The 18,465-nt window shown below is 41.6% G+C and overlaps 1 long non-coding RNA gene across 1 annotated transcript; it reads right to left on the bottom strand.

Moving 5' to 3' along the window:
- Window positions 1-777: 777 nt before the first annotated feature.
- LOC115838277 lies at window positions 778-17,961 on the bottom strand. The gene is made up of 3 exons (XR_004033278.1): window positions 16,353-17,961; window positions 11,527-12,355; window positions 778-2,525 (listed from the first exon to the last, which is right to left on the bottom strand). It is a non-coding gene; the product is annotated as an uncharacterized LOC115838277 (long non-coding RNA).
- Window positions 17,962-18,465: the final 504 nt, after the last annotated feature.

Raw genomic sequence — 18,465 nt, 5'->3', positions numbered from 1 at the left:
AGGCTCCACCACCCCTAGAAGAGCGATTTTGAGAGTATTAATTAACCTCTCCGAGTTCTGGTTGTTTAACATATAAAATGGGAGTAATAAGATCTCTTTATTGGGTGATTGGGAGGATTCAATTAGACTTGGATATGGAAAGTGTCTCAAGCTCAAATATTAGTTTCCCTTCCCTTAACTGTGATTCTTGTTTCCATGAGTATATTACTCAGACTTGCAAATAAAGTCATTTAAAGATTACCCAATATAAAAATGGCCACTTAGGCAATTCCTCAAGGATCTAGAACTAGAAATACCATTTGACCCAGCCATCCCATTACTGGGCATATATCCAAAGGATTATAAATCATGCTGCTATAAAGACACATGTACACATATGTTTATTGCAGCACTATTCATAATAGCAAAGACTTGGAACCAACCCCAATGTCCATCCATGATAGACTGGATTAAGAAAATATGGCACATATACACCACAGAATACTATGCAGCCATAAAAGGGATGAGTTCATGTCCTTTATAGGGACATGGATGAAGCTGGAAACCATTATTCTGAGCAAACTATCACAAGGACAGAAAACCAAACACCACATGTTCTCACTCATAGGTGGGAATTGAACAATGAAAATACACGGACACAGGGTGGGGAACATCACACACCAGGGCCTGCCAGGGGGTGGGGGTGGGAGGGATAGCATTAGGAGATATACCTAATGTAAATGATGAGTTAATGGGTGCAGGACACCAACATGGCACATGTATACTATGTAACAAACCTGCACATTGTGCACATGTACCCTAGAACTTAAAAAAAAATGGCCACTTAGGCATTTTGAGAACATATCTAATATGTAGAGCAGGGCTAATCTATGTAACATTTTTTTACACCAGCAGGTTGACCTTCGTAATTCTGCTTTCTCCTAACTAACACGAAAAAGAATTTGGTATTAGTGTTCCTCAACTTCTCACTGATCATGGTGGGAGAAGATAGCCAAGGGGCCAGGGAGATCAAGACTTGACCAAAGAAATTACTGGGGATAATCTCCAAAGTGGGTAACCCACACAGAGAAAAGAGTCAGTAGATAAAATGGATTAAGTGCTTACTACATATCAGGCTCCATTAAGGCTTTACCTGAATAATTGCATTTAACCTTAACAGCAAACCTCTAAGTTAGGCACTATTATTAGGCCCATTTTATAGGTGAGAAAATCGAGGCTTAGAGAAGTTAAGAAACTTATCCAAATTGATACTGATGGAAGTGGCAAGGAAGGATTTTAATCTCAGTCTCTAACATCAGCGCCCAAACTCTTAATCATGTCTTTTAGAGAAGCACAGAGCAATTCAGGCTCAAACCGTGTCCCTCATTTGCAAACACCCACTTGTCTTGTGATAGGCCCCAGAGAGGTCTTCTGCTCTTACAAAGAGAGGAATGGAAACTAGTGTCCTGAATTTTAAGAAAATGATCATCTACAGTGACTAATGGGAATCAGCTATTCTGTGATGATCTTGTCTGGGCTGTCTGGCAGACAAGATCATCTGTTTAGGCCTTCCCAACCCCTACCCTTCACCCCCAGGACACTGTTGATTTCCCTCACTGTTGGAACATTTCTCCTGTTGTTGAATCTCAGTTCATCTCATTGAAGTGGAGGCCCTCCAATTCTGGCTAACATTCTTCCCTCCAGGGCTATTTGTTGAGAAGGGGGTGAGTAGGTACTTAATGACATGCTTTCTTTAACAATCTTCCAAACCTACCATCTAGGACAGGGTTTATAAGCATTCGTCAACAACACCCTAGCAAAGTAGGTTAGTAGGATGAGCCCACTACCTGTTTAGGAATCTGGAAGGCTAAGACACTTTTATGAAGACTCAGGAGTTTTAAACCCAGTTCCTCCTATTCACATGGCCTTCAGTAAGTTGCACAGCTGCTCTGGGTGCCCATCTTCTTCTTGCCTTCCTTCCATACCCACCACTGTCATCTCTGTTGGCAGAATGAAGGCTGAGCTTTGCCTGACTTCCCACAGAACTAATTAAAGTCTACAAAGTACTTTGAGAACCTTCAATGTGGTGTTCTTGCCAAGACAGAATTACAGGTGGGAATGGCAAGGAATGGGATAGGTAAAACTGGGAGAGTTGAGATGCTCCGAGGAAGGCTCCAATTAGCCTTGCTCCACTGTGCATCTTCAAGCTTTTTCTCTCCTGTCTGCTCAGCTATTGTGCAGAAGAGTTCACTTCTTTTCCCCTTTCGAAGAATCAGATATGAGACAACCTGGGAGCTGAGTTCTGCAATCCTTTTGTCTCAAAATCACACACAGACTCCTTCAGACAACACTTGTCTTACGAAAAGGAAATAGTGGATTAAATCTGAGTCTGGAACAAATGCCTCTGATGCAGGATGCTTCCAAGTGTGGTTGCTTAAGGATTGCTCTTAAGCTCCTTTTCTACTATGGCCTTGACGTGGGCACTTCTGGGGAGGATGATTAAAAAATTCCTCAGAAGAGTCAGGTCCTGCCCTGGAGGAGTTTACCTGTGAGGGCAAAACACACACAATAAAAGCAACCTAAGAACAATTACAAAGCAACATATTAATATAGGCAAATAAAATAGCATTGGAGGGATTAAGGTTAGACTTCAGAAGAACTTCCTACCACAACAGATATTGTGGATTCTCCTTTGCTTGGTAGGTTTAGGAATACCTCTGTTTGAAAACAGGGATCTTTTACCTTTAATACTCATCACTCATGTTACAAAAGCCTCAGTCTTTGGGGTATTTTAAGTATATTCTGCTTTTAAACAGGTCAGCTGTACTTTGGGTAGTTTTCCTTTTCTTCTCTCACTGTTCTGTAACATTTTCTGGCTCCATTTCTCCCATTTCCATATTCTGAATAGCAAAGGCTTTCTGCTGCCCACTATCCAAATCAACACATCCCCTTGTGGGACACATGGAATCAGCCAGCATTCTTCCAGGTGAAGATGTGCAGGATGGGTAGATATTCTTCAGCACATGTCTCAAATGTACGAATGGCAGGACATCATGAGGCCAGAGGAGGAGGGGTGGGAGAAGCATCTAAACTCTCAGGAATTCATCTCCACATCTTTTAAAACAAAGGCTTCTAAGGCTTTTCACCATTTTGGGGAGGGTTCTCTGTGGTCTCCATTACCATACTTCGGGTAGCAAACTATGACACTAATAGCCAAAACAGGAGATTTCGGATACAACACAGGAAGGTGCTCCCTGAGGGGTCTGACTTAGCAAGAAGGTTTTCTGTAAGAGGAACAAATATTCAGAAGGTTTGTTTTATTCTAGCCCTCGCCAAATGATGAGTGAAGAGATGGCTGTGCTGAAGAATGCAGGATAACAGGAGCATGCTGGGCCATGATAAAATATTCACTGCAAATCATTCCAAAAATGAATAACACACCAAATAATGGTAAAAATGAACAGATATTGGGGAAATGGTCAACTCTTGCCAGAATTATATCCTCATCATCAGAAGAAAGAAGGGAAAAAATAACTCTAATCTGGGGAAGGGAAGGAGATTACGGAGATAACTCCTAGGGCCAGGCTCATTCTGAAGCTGTGGTTTCAGGCCAGGAGTTTGTGTGCTCAAACTTGCAAAGCTCATGCCTGCAGCCTTGGAAGAGAAGACTCTATTCAATGCGTGGATTCAGTCAAGTCTAACAGGCCCAATTTTCTCACCCAGCCTTGAAGGTTCTCTCTTCTCTTCTACCACCTTCAAGGTACACTGATGTTCCGGACCTTCTTTTTTCTTCAAACCACATATAAGGCTTTTTAGTCTCCACTGGATGCACTTAAGGAAAGTAGATAAACTGTATCTTAATACAGAGCAAGGTCCGTTGATGTAGAAGATCAAATAACACATTTCATGAACTTGAAATGGCAGATGGACCAATTATAATTATTTGATGCCTGAGCAGGGGTCCTGCCCTAAAGACTTCTGTGGAACTCAATAATATGAAAGAATATCAGATCCTGGTTAAGAGGTGCTTACAGCCTAAGTAGAGAAACAAAACATAAAGACACATGAGGAACAATCGCAGAGCTCACACAAACCTAGGCAGAATCATGCAGCACATACTGGAAAAGGACAGACTGAAGCTGAATTTAGCTCTATTCTCCGTAACTATCATTTTGAGCACTCACTGTGAGCCAGGCACAGTGCTAGGAGATGCTCTATATATCTTCTTTTCTTTTAATCCTCACAAACTGTGTGATAGGTATTGTTAGCACCATTTCAGACATAAGATTAAGTAATTTGTTCAACTAAACAGGAGAATGCATTGAAACCGTTCTGGGTTAAAACCCAAATCTATGTGACTTGAAGTAGGTGTCCATAACCCCCACCCCATATTGACTCCTTCTTTAGAAGAACTTTCTACCTTGAAAGAAGTTATGAACCGTCTTTGCTTGAGAAGAGTTTGTACAACTTACAGGCAGTGTTGTGAAAGTAAACGAATGAATGATATGGATTGCTATCCTTCAGTTTCCTGACTGGGCCATCTAGTTCTAGGCTGCGGAAAACAATAAAAACCACAAGCTCAAAAGATGCTAATGCTGCACAAGCTCCCAGGTGCTTTGGGCTGAAACACACTTGGGGAGATCATTCTACTGCTTCCACATGTAAGACTGTTTTTTTTTTTTTTTTGAGATGGAGTCTCACTCTGTCACCCAGGCTGGAGTGCAATGGCATGATCTCAGCTCACTGCAACCTCCACCTCCCGGGTTCAAGCCATTCTCCTGCCTCAGCCTTCCAAGTAGCTGGGACTACAGGTGCACGCCACCAGGCCAGGCTAATTTTTTGTATTTTTAGAGAGACAGGTTTTCACTATGTTGGCCAGGCTGGTCTCAAAACCTGACCTCATGATCCACCCGCCTCAGCCTCTCAAAGTGCTAGGATTACAGGCATGAACCACCGCACCTGGCCACATGTAAGACTCTTTAGACTCCACAGGATTCATGTTAGGAAGGTGAATGAACTACATTTTCATGCAGAGCAAGCTCCCCTGACACAGATCATATAATGCATTTCGGAAAACTCCAGATTGATTAGTTCCCTCCCAATTTAGCTTTTACTATTTTACTGAACTCTAAAATTAATAGAGAAGGGTATTCTGGGGACCTTTGGCATTGACTTTCTGGCATGGCAACTTTTCCATATGTCTAGTTTCAATCCTTGCTGCTGCCAAATATACCTTAGAGCTTTACACCCAACATATACTCTGTGGAATATAAAAGTATATAAAATGGTCATATCCCTCCAAGAACTTATGCCCTCATATATAGGTAATTACAACAAAGGCAAGATAAAATATGCAACGAGTGTGAAAAGAGCTTAAAGTCCCTAGTACCAAGATCCTCTTCAGTCAATCATATTTACGCAGATGCTCATGGAGCCACAATCTTTTTTTTTTTTTTTTTATGTTTCTTTTCTGGTCCATATTTTTTTTTTTTTTTTATTATTATACTTTAGGTTTTAGGGTACATGTGCACAATGTGCAGGTTTGTTACGTATGTATCCATGTGCCATGTTGATTTCCTGCACCCATTAACTCGTCATTTAGCATTAGGTATATCTCCTAATGCGGTCCCTCCCCCCTCCCCCAACCCCACAACAGTCCCCGGAATGTGATGTTCTCCTTCCTGTGTCCATGAGTTCTCATTGTTCAATTCCCACCTATGAGTGAGAACATGCGGTGTTTGGTTTTTTGTCCTTGCGATAGTTTACTGAGAATGATGTTTTCCAGTTTCATCCATGTCCCTACAAAGGACATGAACTCATCATTTTTTATGGCTGCATAGTATCCCATGGTGTATATGTGCCACATTTTCTTAATCCAGTCTATCATTGTTGGACACTTGGGTTGGTTCCAACTCTTTGCTATTGTGAATAGTGCCGCAATAAACATACGTGTGCATGTGTCTTTACAGCAGCATGATTTATAGTCCTTTGGGTATATACCCAGTAATGGGATGGCTGGGTCAAATGGTATTTCTAGTTCTAGATCCCTGAGGAATCGCCACACTGACTTCCACAATGGTTGAACTAGTTTACAGTCCCACCAACAGTGTAAAAGTGTTCCTATTTCTCCACATCCTCTCCAGCACCTGTTGTTTCCTGATTTTTTAATGATGGCCATTCTAACTGGTGTGAGATGGTATCTCACTGTGGCTTTGATTTGCATTTCTGTGATGGCCAGTGATGATGAGCATTTCTTCATGTGTTTTTTGGCTGCATAAATGTCTTCTTTTGAGAAGTGTCTGTTCATGTCCTTTGCCCACTTTTTGATGGGGTTGTTTGTTTTTTTCTTGTAAATTTGTTTGAGTTCATTGTAGATTCTGGATATTAGCCCTTTGTCAGATGAGTAGGTTGCAAAAATTTTCTCCCATTCTGTAGGTTGCCTGTTCACTCTGATGGTAGTTTCTTTTGCTGTGCAGAAGCTCTTTAGTTTAATTAGATCCCATTTGTCAATTTTGGCTTTTGTTGCCATTGCTTTTGGTGTTTTAGACATGAAGTCCTTGCCCACGCCTATGTCCTGAATGGTATTGCCTAGGTTTTCTTGTAGGATTTTAATGGTTTTAGGTCTAACATTTAAGTCTTTAATCCATCTTGAATTAATTTTTGTATAAGGTGTAAGGAAGGGATCCAGTTTCAGCTTTCTACATATGGCTAGCCAGTTTTCCCAGCACCATTTATTAAATAGGAAATCCTTTCCCCATTTCTTGTTTTTGTCAGGTTTGTCAAAGATCAGATAGTTGTAGATATGCGGCATCATTTCTGAGGGCTCTGTTCTGTTCCATTGATCTATGTCTCTGTCGTGGTACCAGTACCATGTTGTTTTGGTTACTGTAGCCTTGTAGTATAGTTTGAAGTCAGGTAGCGTGATGCCTCCAGCTTTGTTCTTTTGGCTTAGGATTGACTTGGCGATGCGGGCTCTTTTTTGGTTCCATATGAACTTTAAAGTCGTTTTTTCCAATTCTGTGAAGAAAGTCATTGGTAGCTTGATGGGGATGGCATTGAATCTATAAATTACCTTGGGCAGTATGGCCATTTTCACGATATTGATTCTTCCAACCCATGAGCATGGAATGTTCTTCCATTTGTTTGTGTCCTCTTTTATTTCATTGAGCAGTGGTTTGTAGTTCTCCTTGAAGAGGTCCTTCACATCCCTTGTAAGTTGGATTCCTAGGTATTTTATTCTCTTTGAAGCAATTGTGAATGGGAGTTCACTCATGATTTGGCTCTCTGTTTGTCTGTGATTGGTGTACAAGAATGCTTGTGATTTTTGTACATTGATTTTGTATTCTGAGAATTTGCTGAAGTTGCTAATCAGCTTAAGGAGATTTTGGGCTGAGACAATGGGGTTTTCTAGATATACAATCATGTCATCTGCAAACAGGGACAATTTGACTTCCTCTTTTCCTAATTGAATACCCTTTATTTCCTTCTCCTGCCTGATTGCTCTGGCCAGAACTTCCAGCACTATGTTGAATAGGAGCAGTGAGAGAGGGCATCCCTGTCTTGTGCCAGTTTTCAGAGGGAATGCTTCCAGTTTTTGCCCATTCAGTATGATATTGGCTGTGGGTTTGTCATAGATAGCTCTTATTATTTTGAGATACGTCCCATCAATATCTAATTTATTGAGAGTTTTTAGCATGAAGGGTTGTTGAATTTTGTCAAAGGCCTTTTCTGCATCAATTGAGATAATCATGTGGTTTTTGTCTTTGGTTCTGTTTATATGCTGGATTACATTTATTGATTTGCGTATGTTGAACCAGCCTTGCATCCCAGGGATGAAGCCCACTTGATTATGGTGGATAAGCTTTTTGATGTGCTGCTGGATTCGGTTTGCCAGTATTTTATTGAGGATTTTTGCATCAATGTTCATCAAGGATATTAGTCTGAAATTCTCTTTTTTGGTTATGTCTCTGCCAGGCTTTGGTATCAGGACGATGCTGGCTTCATAAAATGTGTTAGGGAGGATTCCCTCTTTTTCTATCGATTGGAATAGTTTCAGAAGGAATGGTACCAGTTCCTCCTTGTACCTCTGGTAGAATTCAGCTGTGAATCCATCAGGTCCTGGACTCTTTTTGGTTGGTAAGCTATTGATTATTGCCACAATTTCAGAACCTGTTATTGGTCTATTCAGAGATTCAACTTCTTCCTGGTTTAGTCTTGGGAGGGTGTATTTGTCGAGGAATTTATCCATTTCTTCTAGATTTTCTAGTTTATTTGCATAAAGGTGTTTGTAGTATTCTCTGATGGTAGATTGTATTTCTGTGGGATCGGTGGTGATATCCCCTTTTTCATTTTTTATTGCATCTATTTGGTTCTTCTCTCTTTTCTTCTTTATTAGTCTTGCTAGCAGTCTATCAATTTTGTTGATCTTTTCAAAAAACCAGCTCCTGGATTCATTAATTTTTTGAAGGGTTTTTTGTGTCTCTATTTCCTTCAGTTCTGCACTGATTTTAGTTATTTCTAGCCTTCTGCTAGCTTTTGAATGTGTTTGCTCTTGCTTTTCTAGTTCTTTTAATTGTGATGTTAGGGTGTCAATTTTGGATCTTTCCTGCTTTCTCTTGTGGGCATTTAGTGCTATAAATTTCCCTCTACACACTGCTTTGAACGTGTCCCAGAGATTCTGGTATGTTGTGTCTTTGTTCTCATTGGTTTCAAAGAACATCTTTATTTCTGCCTTCATTTCATTATGTACCCAATAGTCATTCAGGAGCAGGTTGTTGAGTTTCCATGTAGTTGAGTGGTTTTGAGTGAGTTTCTTAATCCTGAGTTCTAGTTTGATTGCACTGTGGTCTGAGAGACAGTTTGTTATAATTTCTGTTCTTTTACATTTGCTGAGGAGAGCTTTACTTCCAACTATGTGGTCAATTTTGGAATAGGTGTGGTGTGGTGCTGAAAAAAATGTATATTCTGTTGATTTGGGGTGGAGAGTTCTGTAGATGTCTATTAGGTCCACTTTATGTAGAGCTGAGTTCAATTCCTGGATATCCTTGTTAACTTTCTGTCTCGTTGATCTGTCTAATGTTGACGGTGGGGTGTTAAAATCTCCCATTATTATTGTGTGGGAGTTTAAGTCCCTTTGTAGGTCACTCAGGACTTGCTTTATGAATCTGGGTGCTCCTGTGTTGGGTGCATATATATTTAGGATAGTTAGCTTTTCTTGTTGAATTGACCCCTTTACCATTATGTAGTGGCCTTCTTTGTCTCTTTTGATCTTTGTTGGTTTAAAGTCTATTTTATCAGAGACTAGGATTGCAACCCCTGCCTTTTTTTGTTTTCCATTTGCTTGATAGATCTTCCTCCATCCCTTTATTTTGAGTCTATGTGTGTCTCTGCACATGAGATGGGTTTCCTGAATACAGCACACTGATGGGTCCTGACTCCTTATCCAGTTTGCCAGACTGTGTCTTTTAATTGGAGCATTTAGCCCATTTACATTTAACGTTAATATTGTTATGTGTGAATCTGATCCTGTCATTATGATGTTAGTTGGTTATTTGCTCGTTAGTTAATGCAGTTTCTTCCTAGCCTCGATGGTCTTTACAATTTGGCATGTTTTTGCAGTGGCTGGTACCGGTTGTTCCTTTCCATGTTTAGTGCTTCCTTCAGGAGCTCTTTTAGGGCAGGCCTGGTGGTGACAAAATCACTCAGTGTTTGCTTGTCTGTAAAGTATTTTATTTCTCCTTCACTTATGAAGCTTAGTTTGGCTGGATATGAAATTCTGGGTTGAAAATTCTTTTCTTTAACAATGTTGAATATCGGCCCCCACTCTCTTCTGGCTTGTAGAGTTTCTGCCGAGAGATCAGCTGTTAGTCTGATGGGCTTCCCTTTGTGGGTAACCCGACCTTTCTCTCTGGCTGCCCTTAACATTTTTTCCTTCATTTCAACTTTGGTGAATCTGACAATTATGTGTCTTGGAGTTGCTCTTCTCGAGGAGTATCTTTGTGGCATTCTCTGTATTTCCTGAATCTGAATGCTGGCCTGCCTTGCTAGATTGGGGAAGTTCTCCTGGATAATATCTTGCAGAGTGTTTTCCAACTTGGTTCCATTCTCCCCATCATTTTCAGGTACACCAATCAGACATAGGTTTGGTCTTTTCACATAGTCCCAAATTTCTTGGAGGCTTTGTTCATTTCTTTTTATTCTTTTTTCTCTAAACTTCCCTTCTCGCTTCATTTCATTCATTTCATCTTCCATCAGCGATACCCTTTCTTCCAGTTGATTGCATCTGCTACCGAGGCTTCTGCAATCTTCGCGTAGTTCTCAAAACTTGGCTTTCAGCTCCATCAGCTCCTTTAAGCCCTTCTCTCCATTGGTTATTCTAGTTATCCATTCTTCTAATTCTTTTTCAAAGTTTTTAACTTCTTTGCTATTGTTTTGAATTCCTCCCGTAGCTCAGAGTAGTTTGATCGTCTGAAGCCTTCTTCTCTCAACTCGTCAAAGTCATCCTCCATCCAGCTTTGTTCCGTTGCTGGTGAGGAACTGCGTTCCTTTGGAGGAGGAGAGGTGCTCTGCTTTTTAGAGTTTCCAGTTTTTCTGCTCTGTTTTTTCCCCATCTTTGTGGTTTTATCTACTTTTGGTCTTTGATGATGGTGATGTACAGATGGGTTTTTGGTGTGGATGTCCTTTCTGTTTGTTAGTTTTCCTTCTACCAGACAGGACCCTCAGCTGCAGGTCTGTTGGAGTTTACTAGAGGTCCACTCCAGACCCTGTTTGGCTGGCTGTCAGCAGCGGTGGCTGCAGAACAGTGGATTTTCGTGAGACCACAAATTCAGCTGTCTGATAGTTCCTCTGGAAGTTTTGTCTCAGAGGAGTACCCGGCTGAGTGAGGTGTCAGTCTGTCCCTACTGGGGGGATGCCTCCCAGTTAGGCTGCTCAGGGGTGAGGGACCCACTTTAGGAGGCAGTCTGTCTGTTCTCAGATCTCCAGCTGCGTGCTGGGAGAACCACTACTCTCTTCAAAGCTGTCAGTCAGACAGGGTCATTTAAGTCTGTGGAGGTTCCTGCTGACTTTTTGTTTGTCTGTGCCCAGCCCCCAGAGGTGGAGCCTACAGAGGCAGGCAGGCCTCCTTGAGCTGTGGTGGGCTCCACCCAGTTCGAGCTTCCTGGCTGCTTTGTTTACCTAAGCAAGCCTGGGCAATGGCGGGCGCCCCTCCCCCAACCTGGCTGCCGCCTTGCAGCTTGATCTCAGACTGCTGTGCTAGCAATCAGCGAGACTCCATGGGCATAGGACCCTCTGAGCCAGGTGCGGGACACAATCTCCTAGTGTGCCGTTTTCCAGGCCCGTTGGAAAAGCGCAGTATTAGGGTGAGACTGACCCGATATTCCAGGTGCCGTCTGTTACCCCTTTCTTTGACTAGGAAAGGGAACTCCCTGACCCCTTGCGCTTCCCAAGTGAGGCAATGCCTCGCCCTGCTTGGGCTCGCGCACAGTGTGCTTCACCGACTGTCCTGCACCCACTGTTTGGCACTCCCTAGTGAGATGAAACTGGTACCTCAAACCGAAATGCAGAAATCACCCGTCTTCTGTGTCGCTCAGGCTGGGAGCTGGAGACCGGAGCTGTTCCTATTCGGCCATCTTCTGGAGCCACAATCTTTTTGAGAATGTCTTAAGCAAGAAGGTGGGACATTTGGGTCTTAGGCTTAATGTGCACTTCTAACCCACTCTCTCCTGGCATTCATGGAACATTTATTGGGCACTTACGATGTGCCAGGCACTGTGAATGCAGAGATGACTATGATGTAACCCTGACAGCAAGGAACTCACATGCATGCCTTTATCAGAGATGGGAGTGATGTCCCACCTAACACATCCAACCAATTTCAGCAAGGTGTTTAACTGGAGAGTATGGGGGAGAGTGCAGGGACTAATGCTAATAGTGCTGAGTCGACAATTTATCCCCTCCCCAACACTTCCTCAGAAAGTGAGAGAGCTGCAGGAAACCACATGAGTTTCACTAATCCCCCACCAATGGCAACCACTGCATTACTGGCCTCATTATTTCTTAATGGGACTTTGTTGATTACAGACTGATTAATTACAGTTACAGACTCCCTTTTGGTTGGGGGGCCCTGGGGCAAGAAAATGAGGGTAAGAATGTTGGTGGGGGGGATTATGACTGTAGGCAATCCCCCACCTCCCACCCACTACCCTGCTATCCAGGGCAGGAGCTAGTGTGAGAAAGGGACCTCTGACTAGCTATATTGTTCCTCCTTTCCTGCCCCCATCGCACTAATAAAAGCCTTCAGAGATCAGAAAAAAAATCAACTTCATCTTGTAACTGTTTTCCTAATACAGCTTTCTTCATTCAGCTTTGAAAATATCTGTTAATCAGAAAGAAACAGCAATATCATGTCACTATTAAAACACAGGAATAGTATAATTCTTGGCACATAGTAGGCATATAACAGATATTTGTTGAATAGATGAGTGATTACAGACAGACAGAATAATAGGAGCAAATGTATGCAGAGAACAAGCTGATGGTATGTCTATGTTGGGCTACCTGATCAAGTGACCCCTTCATGGAAGCACTCCCCCACCCGACTCTCCACTAAAATGACCAATTGCATGACTGAGTTGACAACATCAGAAGGCACCTTTAGTACCATACATATGCATCTAGTAACCAAAAGAGAGGAAAAGAGGAAGGGAAAGAGGAAATGAGGTTTTTTGTTTGTTTGTTTTTCCTGTATGTGTATGTATAGCAGTCCTGAAAAGGTACAGGTGGGAAAACCAGAGAATAGAAAAGGTGAAGTAAAAAAGATTGAACCACGGGGTGTGGGGCAGAATGGGCATTTCAGGCAGTAAATAGAGTAGGTGTAGAGATGATCCAGACAGCCACATCCACTTCAAGTAACACAATTAGTTCTTGTAATGTCTTGCATTGACCTCACCTTGCCACCTCTACCATACCTAGCCCAGGCACTCAATAAATAGTCTTGGTTTAAACCCAGGCAACTATTGATCCTGGCCAATAAAATTAAAGTGGACAATAAAAAAATAGAGATCAAAAGACTAGTTTTTAAATTTGTTTTTTGCCCAAGCAGTTGCCTTAGCAATATATGATTTACATAAGCATTCACTGGAAAGTGTTTGCATTGTCAACTTGGGAACGACTAGGGTAGGGAAGCCAAGGTATATGCTGAAGGGCAAAGAATGGTCAAATCAGGATTTTAAATTTCCTGGACGTAATATACATGCCCCAACATTTGGGGGTTGACTATTTGTACCTTCATTCTGAACTATACAATTTAAGGAAAAATTTCTAATGTCCCCATTTTTCATTTGTCATATTCATCATCAGAGGTAGATATATCTCAGGGTTCTTTCTCTCTTCTTTTATATAAAATGGCTTATTCCTTATGCTGGGAGAGTATTAAACTGTCTATAAAATTCCCTAAATTAATCACTGAATAGTTTAAACATAATAAACATGTTAACTGTCTCAGTTCATTGGCCCAAGAAATTGTGTTCATCCACAGAATCATATTTTTTTCCTCTCTTACACTTTCTCTGTCATCCTGAGCTAATGCCATAAGCACGAAAAATTGTTCTTGACTAAAGCTGAATTCATATCCAAAATTAGAGCAAGGCCTTAAATAGGAATTTAAGAAATAACTCCAAAATAGGTAGAAGAGAGGGTTTTGGATGTTTTCACCACAAAGACTTGATAAATGTTTGAGGTGAAAGATCTGCTAATTACCCTGATTTGGTTATTACATGATATATCCATGTATGGAGACATCACACTATACCCCACGAATATGTACAATTATTATGTGACAATTAGAAACAAAACTTGTAAAAAAAAATCCACTGATTTGGAGGATCATCACATCTTGTGTAGGTCAGTCACTTCTGAGATGGCCACCGTATGTTCAGGGAACAGGGGGAAAATTCAAAAGGAGGAGATATAGTCCCTTCCCACTGGGAGAGTTCAGTACCGTGGGGGAGATTGGAAAGCACTCGTGAAGCAGAGACCACAGCAAAGAGAGACAAGGACAGAACCAGGAGGCAGTTTGCTGAGCTTCAGAGGTAAGTGCTAGAAAGATGTAAGGAAACTAAATAGAGAAAAACCAAGTCAGGGAGTAAAGGACCAAAGTGATGGGCCATGGAAAAGATTCCATGTGTGTGCCTCTGTGTGTGTACTTTACAAGGAATGGCAGAAAAGAGTGGGGAAAAGGGGTAAACTTAGATCTGTGGAGAGAAGCAAGGAAAGTCCGGGGGAGAAGGCTAGGATGTGAAAGGCAGGGAGGCGTGCTATAAAAGATGCTGAAAACTGGGTCCCAAGCCTTCTGTCTTCCATGACTATTTATACAAATCCACACTGAACATTGGTGGGCAGGCCAGTAGATTTTTGCAAGGTTATCTGACCTGTGTGAAACACGTCTTTGAGTCAAGATAATGAAAAAGAGGGGGTGCTCTTTACATTATGGCTTTGAGCCTCTACTGCGGAACACTTAATTAAGTCCACTCCAACATGAAGTGATGGGAACTGGGAGACACCTGTCTTCAACAGCATAACAGCCTTCAAATCTCTGAAGAGTTATTCAGAGGACAACTGGCAGCTGTGCTTCATTCTTTCTGAGGAAGTAAAAACCACAAGGAACCACAGAGGCTGGGACCGAGTTAGAGGAAAAAAAAATCCTGATGGAAAAGACTCTTCTCTTTGGTACCCCTTAGGACAGCCCTTATAATAGCCATCGATCTGGGATGACTTAAATGCCAATTTGCTGAACTCGTGAGAAAATAGGGGTCCGTGCAATGTTTCATGATATAGTTCAAATGCTACCTCATCTGTAAGATGGGTAAAATGATATTTCACAGAGATGATATGTGCAAAAATGCGCAGCCCCATGACCAGGCCCAGGTTGTGTGTGCGTGTGTGTGTGCGCACGCGCATGTGTGCATGCTGTAGTCATTTCTTCAGTAAATATGGATCTTTCTCTCTCTTTTTTTTGCTCATCCTGTTTCCTTACATAGAAAATGGGCATAGACTGCCATAGAGAATTTGGTAGGAAGATCAAAGGAGTTCAATGGATGGGAAAACATTTAGAAATTGCAAATCACCACACACAAAGAAATAAAAGTTATCATTAGGCCCTCTGTGAAAGTGTTTTACTAACTGCCACTATATGCACATGTGCGTGTGTGTGTGGTCATATTTATGTGCATCTGTATGCACATGCATTAGAAAATGCACCCAGGCCACATGCAGTGGCTCACACTAATAATTCCAGTACTTTGGGAGGCCCAAGCAGGAGGATGGCTTGAGGCCAGGAGTTAGAGGCCAGCCTGAGCAAAATGGCCAGATCCCATCTCTACAAAAATTTTAAAAATTAGCCAGGTGTGGTGGCACAAACCTGTGGTCCCAGCTACTCAGGAGGCTGCTGAAGCGGGAGGATCGCTTGAGCCCAGGAAGTGAGGCTGCAGTGAGCCATGTTTGTGCCACTGCACTGTAGCCTGGGCAACAGAGTGAGATGAAAGAAAGAAAGAAGGAAAGAAGGAAGGAAGGAAGGAAGGAAGGAAGGAAGGAAGGAAGGAAAGAGAGAGAGAAAGAAAGAAGGAAAGAAAGAAAGAGAAGAAAGGAAAGAAAGAGAAGAAAGGAAAGAAAAAAGAAAGGCAGAAAAAGAAAGGAAGGAAGAGAAAGAAAGAAAGAAAGAAAGAAAGAAAGAAAGAAAGAAAGAGAAAAGAAAGAAAGAAAAAAGAAAGAAGAAGGAGGGAGGGAGACAGGAAGGAAGGAAGGAAGGGAAGAAGGAAGGAAGGAAAGAAAGAAATGCATGAGAATGGATATGTAATAGTGGAGGGGAAGGTGACATACCTTATACTTTGGGAGGTTTGATATTTGGGTGAATGGATGATCAGTGAATGTATACATTGTATAGCTGTTGAGTGTAGTGTATATATGCATAGGTGTAAGTGTCTACTTATAGCATGGCATAGGTGCTAGGGACAAGTGTGGCCATGGTATATGTTGTTTTTTTTTCTGGGAAATAGGACAACAGAAAGACACATGCAGATAGGACTCAATTACCAAACTCAAGTGGAAAAATGAAGATTTATATAGCTTTGAATTGATCAGACAATGTAGGCAAAAAACTTTGTTTTCCATTTTTAATCTGTCCATCAGCTCACTCTCCAAACTAAACCATTAAAATATAAGCATCAGGAGGATGGGGACTTTGACTATCTTGTTAACTGGTATATCAACAGCATATAAAACAAACTGCACCTGACACAGGGTAGACATGAAATAAATATTGAGACAAACACTGGAATAAATATCTGATAAATGAACAAATGGTTTATTTAAACCACCTCGGGGCCCCATTCTGCCTCTGCCAATTAATGGAAGAGTTGGGATAACAGCAGGGATGGACTGGGACCAGCAGGACACTGGTTCTTGAGGCAGAGAAGGTGTATGAAGAATGAAGCTGGAAGAATTCATCCTGGCAGGCTCCTTGGAGGGATGGGAATATAGAACAGAGAACTATCAACATTCCACACAAGAACTTATCCCCTGAATATTTATTCTCCAATATTTTATGAGTATCCATTGTGTGACAGCTGCAGTATTTGGTAATGTGGTTATAAAAATGAATAAGCGGTGGTCTTGAAGTATGCATTTTGGTGAAGACCAATGTGAAAACAAAACAAAATCATAAAATGGTCATGGGCCTTAGAAAATGTTTGTAAAAAGTATTCTGGGAGCAGATGAGATGAGTGAATATTTGCCTGGGAGAGGAGCTAGGTTCTCAACCCTCTGAGCTAGGGTTTGAAGCATGAGTTTCTTGCTGACTTCCCAAGTGCAGAAGGGGAAAGGGGTTTCCAAGCAGAGTAGGGCAAAGTCCATGTTGTTATGTGGGAACAGGAAGGGGCTCAGCTTGTTGTGCATCATGGACAATGACACAAAGTATGCACAAGGAATCCAGGCTTTTAGATGCAGAGTTGCTTGAGTTGTTGTCTTAAAGCAGATCACTGTAAAGCAGAAACCTAATAGCAGGTGTACTATATCTTGACTGCACATGCAGCATTGCTTTCATACTTTTACTCAACAGCAGAAGGAGGGCAAAGTGTAGATAAAGTTATTAAGAAGTTACATGGAAGTCTTCATGAGACAATATCAAATGAACAGAGCTGTAAAATGCAAATGAGAGGAAAGCAGGAAATGACTATTGAAGAGACTACATCAAAGAACATAAATCCACTTCAGAAAACATGGCACACATGTAGAAAAAGGGCTTAAAAACATTTACAAAGCAGCATATAAATAAGTGCAAATATGTGGTACAGACAGTTCCCTGGTGCTATGTGAGCATAGAATAAACAAGAAACTAACACTGGGTAAGGGTTACTTGGGAATGAATCAACCAAAGTTTAAAAAATAGACAGGATGAGGAACTTGTCAGACACCAACCAAAATTTACTCTCCTGACTTCCTCCCAGCCTGGGCTGATTTTCTACCTGTCACAATGAACACGTTACTCATTTGCCACTTTGAACAGTTGGTTTTCATTTCCTACTCTGCAGACACCCCCTCAGACACTCTATTTAGTTTCCCACAGGCAATTATGACTCTCAGATTTCCTGTGGCTCTAGGAGTATGGGGGGGTCAGGTTGCCCTAGACCATAAGGAGGCAATTATCCAGATAATTTAGGTATCAAATCATTTATTTGAATAATCAAGCTCATGTATCCAATTTTCTGCTTCCCAAAGTTCTGGCAGCTGACTTTCCCAAGATTAGCACATGCAGTTACCAAGTCAGAGAAGACTTAAGAATGTCCAATAAAATGTGTTTGTGTTGACATTATTAGGGTCCTTTGGGTCCTCAACCACCCTTTATTTTATTTTATTTTATTTTATTTTATTTTAAGTTCTGGTATGCATGTGCAGAACATGCAGGCTTGTTACATAGGTATACATGTGACATGGTGGTTTGCTGCACCTATCAACCCATCATCTAGGTTTTAAGCCCCGCATGCATTAGGTGTATGTCCTAATGTTCTCCCTCCCCTTGCCCCTACCCCCCAACAGGCCCCACCTTTTCTATCTGCCATTTGGTTTGACATGTACAGCAATCTTTAGGAGTCCATGTCAATTTCCCACAGATGGAAGGGTGCAGACAAGTTCCTGATTTTGTTAGGTTTGAAAGTCATTGTATTTCACTCACTTAGAAAAGAAATTTGAGTCTAAAGAGATTCCTCCCCGTAGATATCTAAGCTGGAATAATGTTAGCCTACACTGCGGTTTACACAGGCTGCCTCCCCTAGAGGCAGATTTGAAAAACATTTGGGTTAAAGCTGATAGTATTTGGTCATTTAAATAATGATAGGGAGGGGAAGGGAGAAGGAGGAGTCAAGAATGGTAACCAGCTTTCTGGCACAAGCAATTGGATGCCTCCAACTGAAATAGGAACTACAAAAGAAAGAG

This window comes from Nomascus leucogenys, chromosome 14 (genome assembly GCF_006542625.1).
Source record: "Nomascus leucogenys isolate Asia chromosome 14, Asia_NLE_v1, whole genome shotgun sequence".
NCBI lineage: Eukaryota > Metazoa > Chordata > Mammalia > Primates > Hylobatidae > Nomascus > Nomascus leucogenys.
This window is presented reverse-complemented; position numbering and strand designations above follow the sequence as displayed.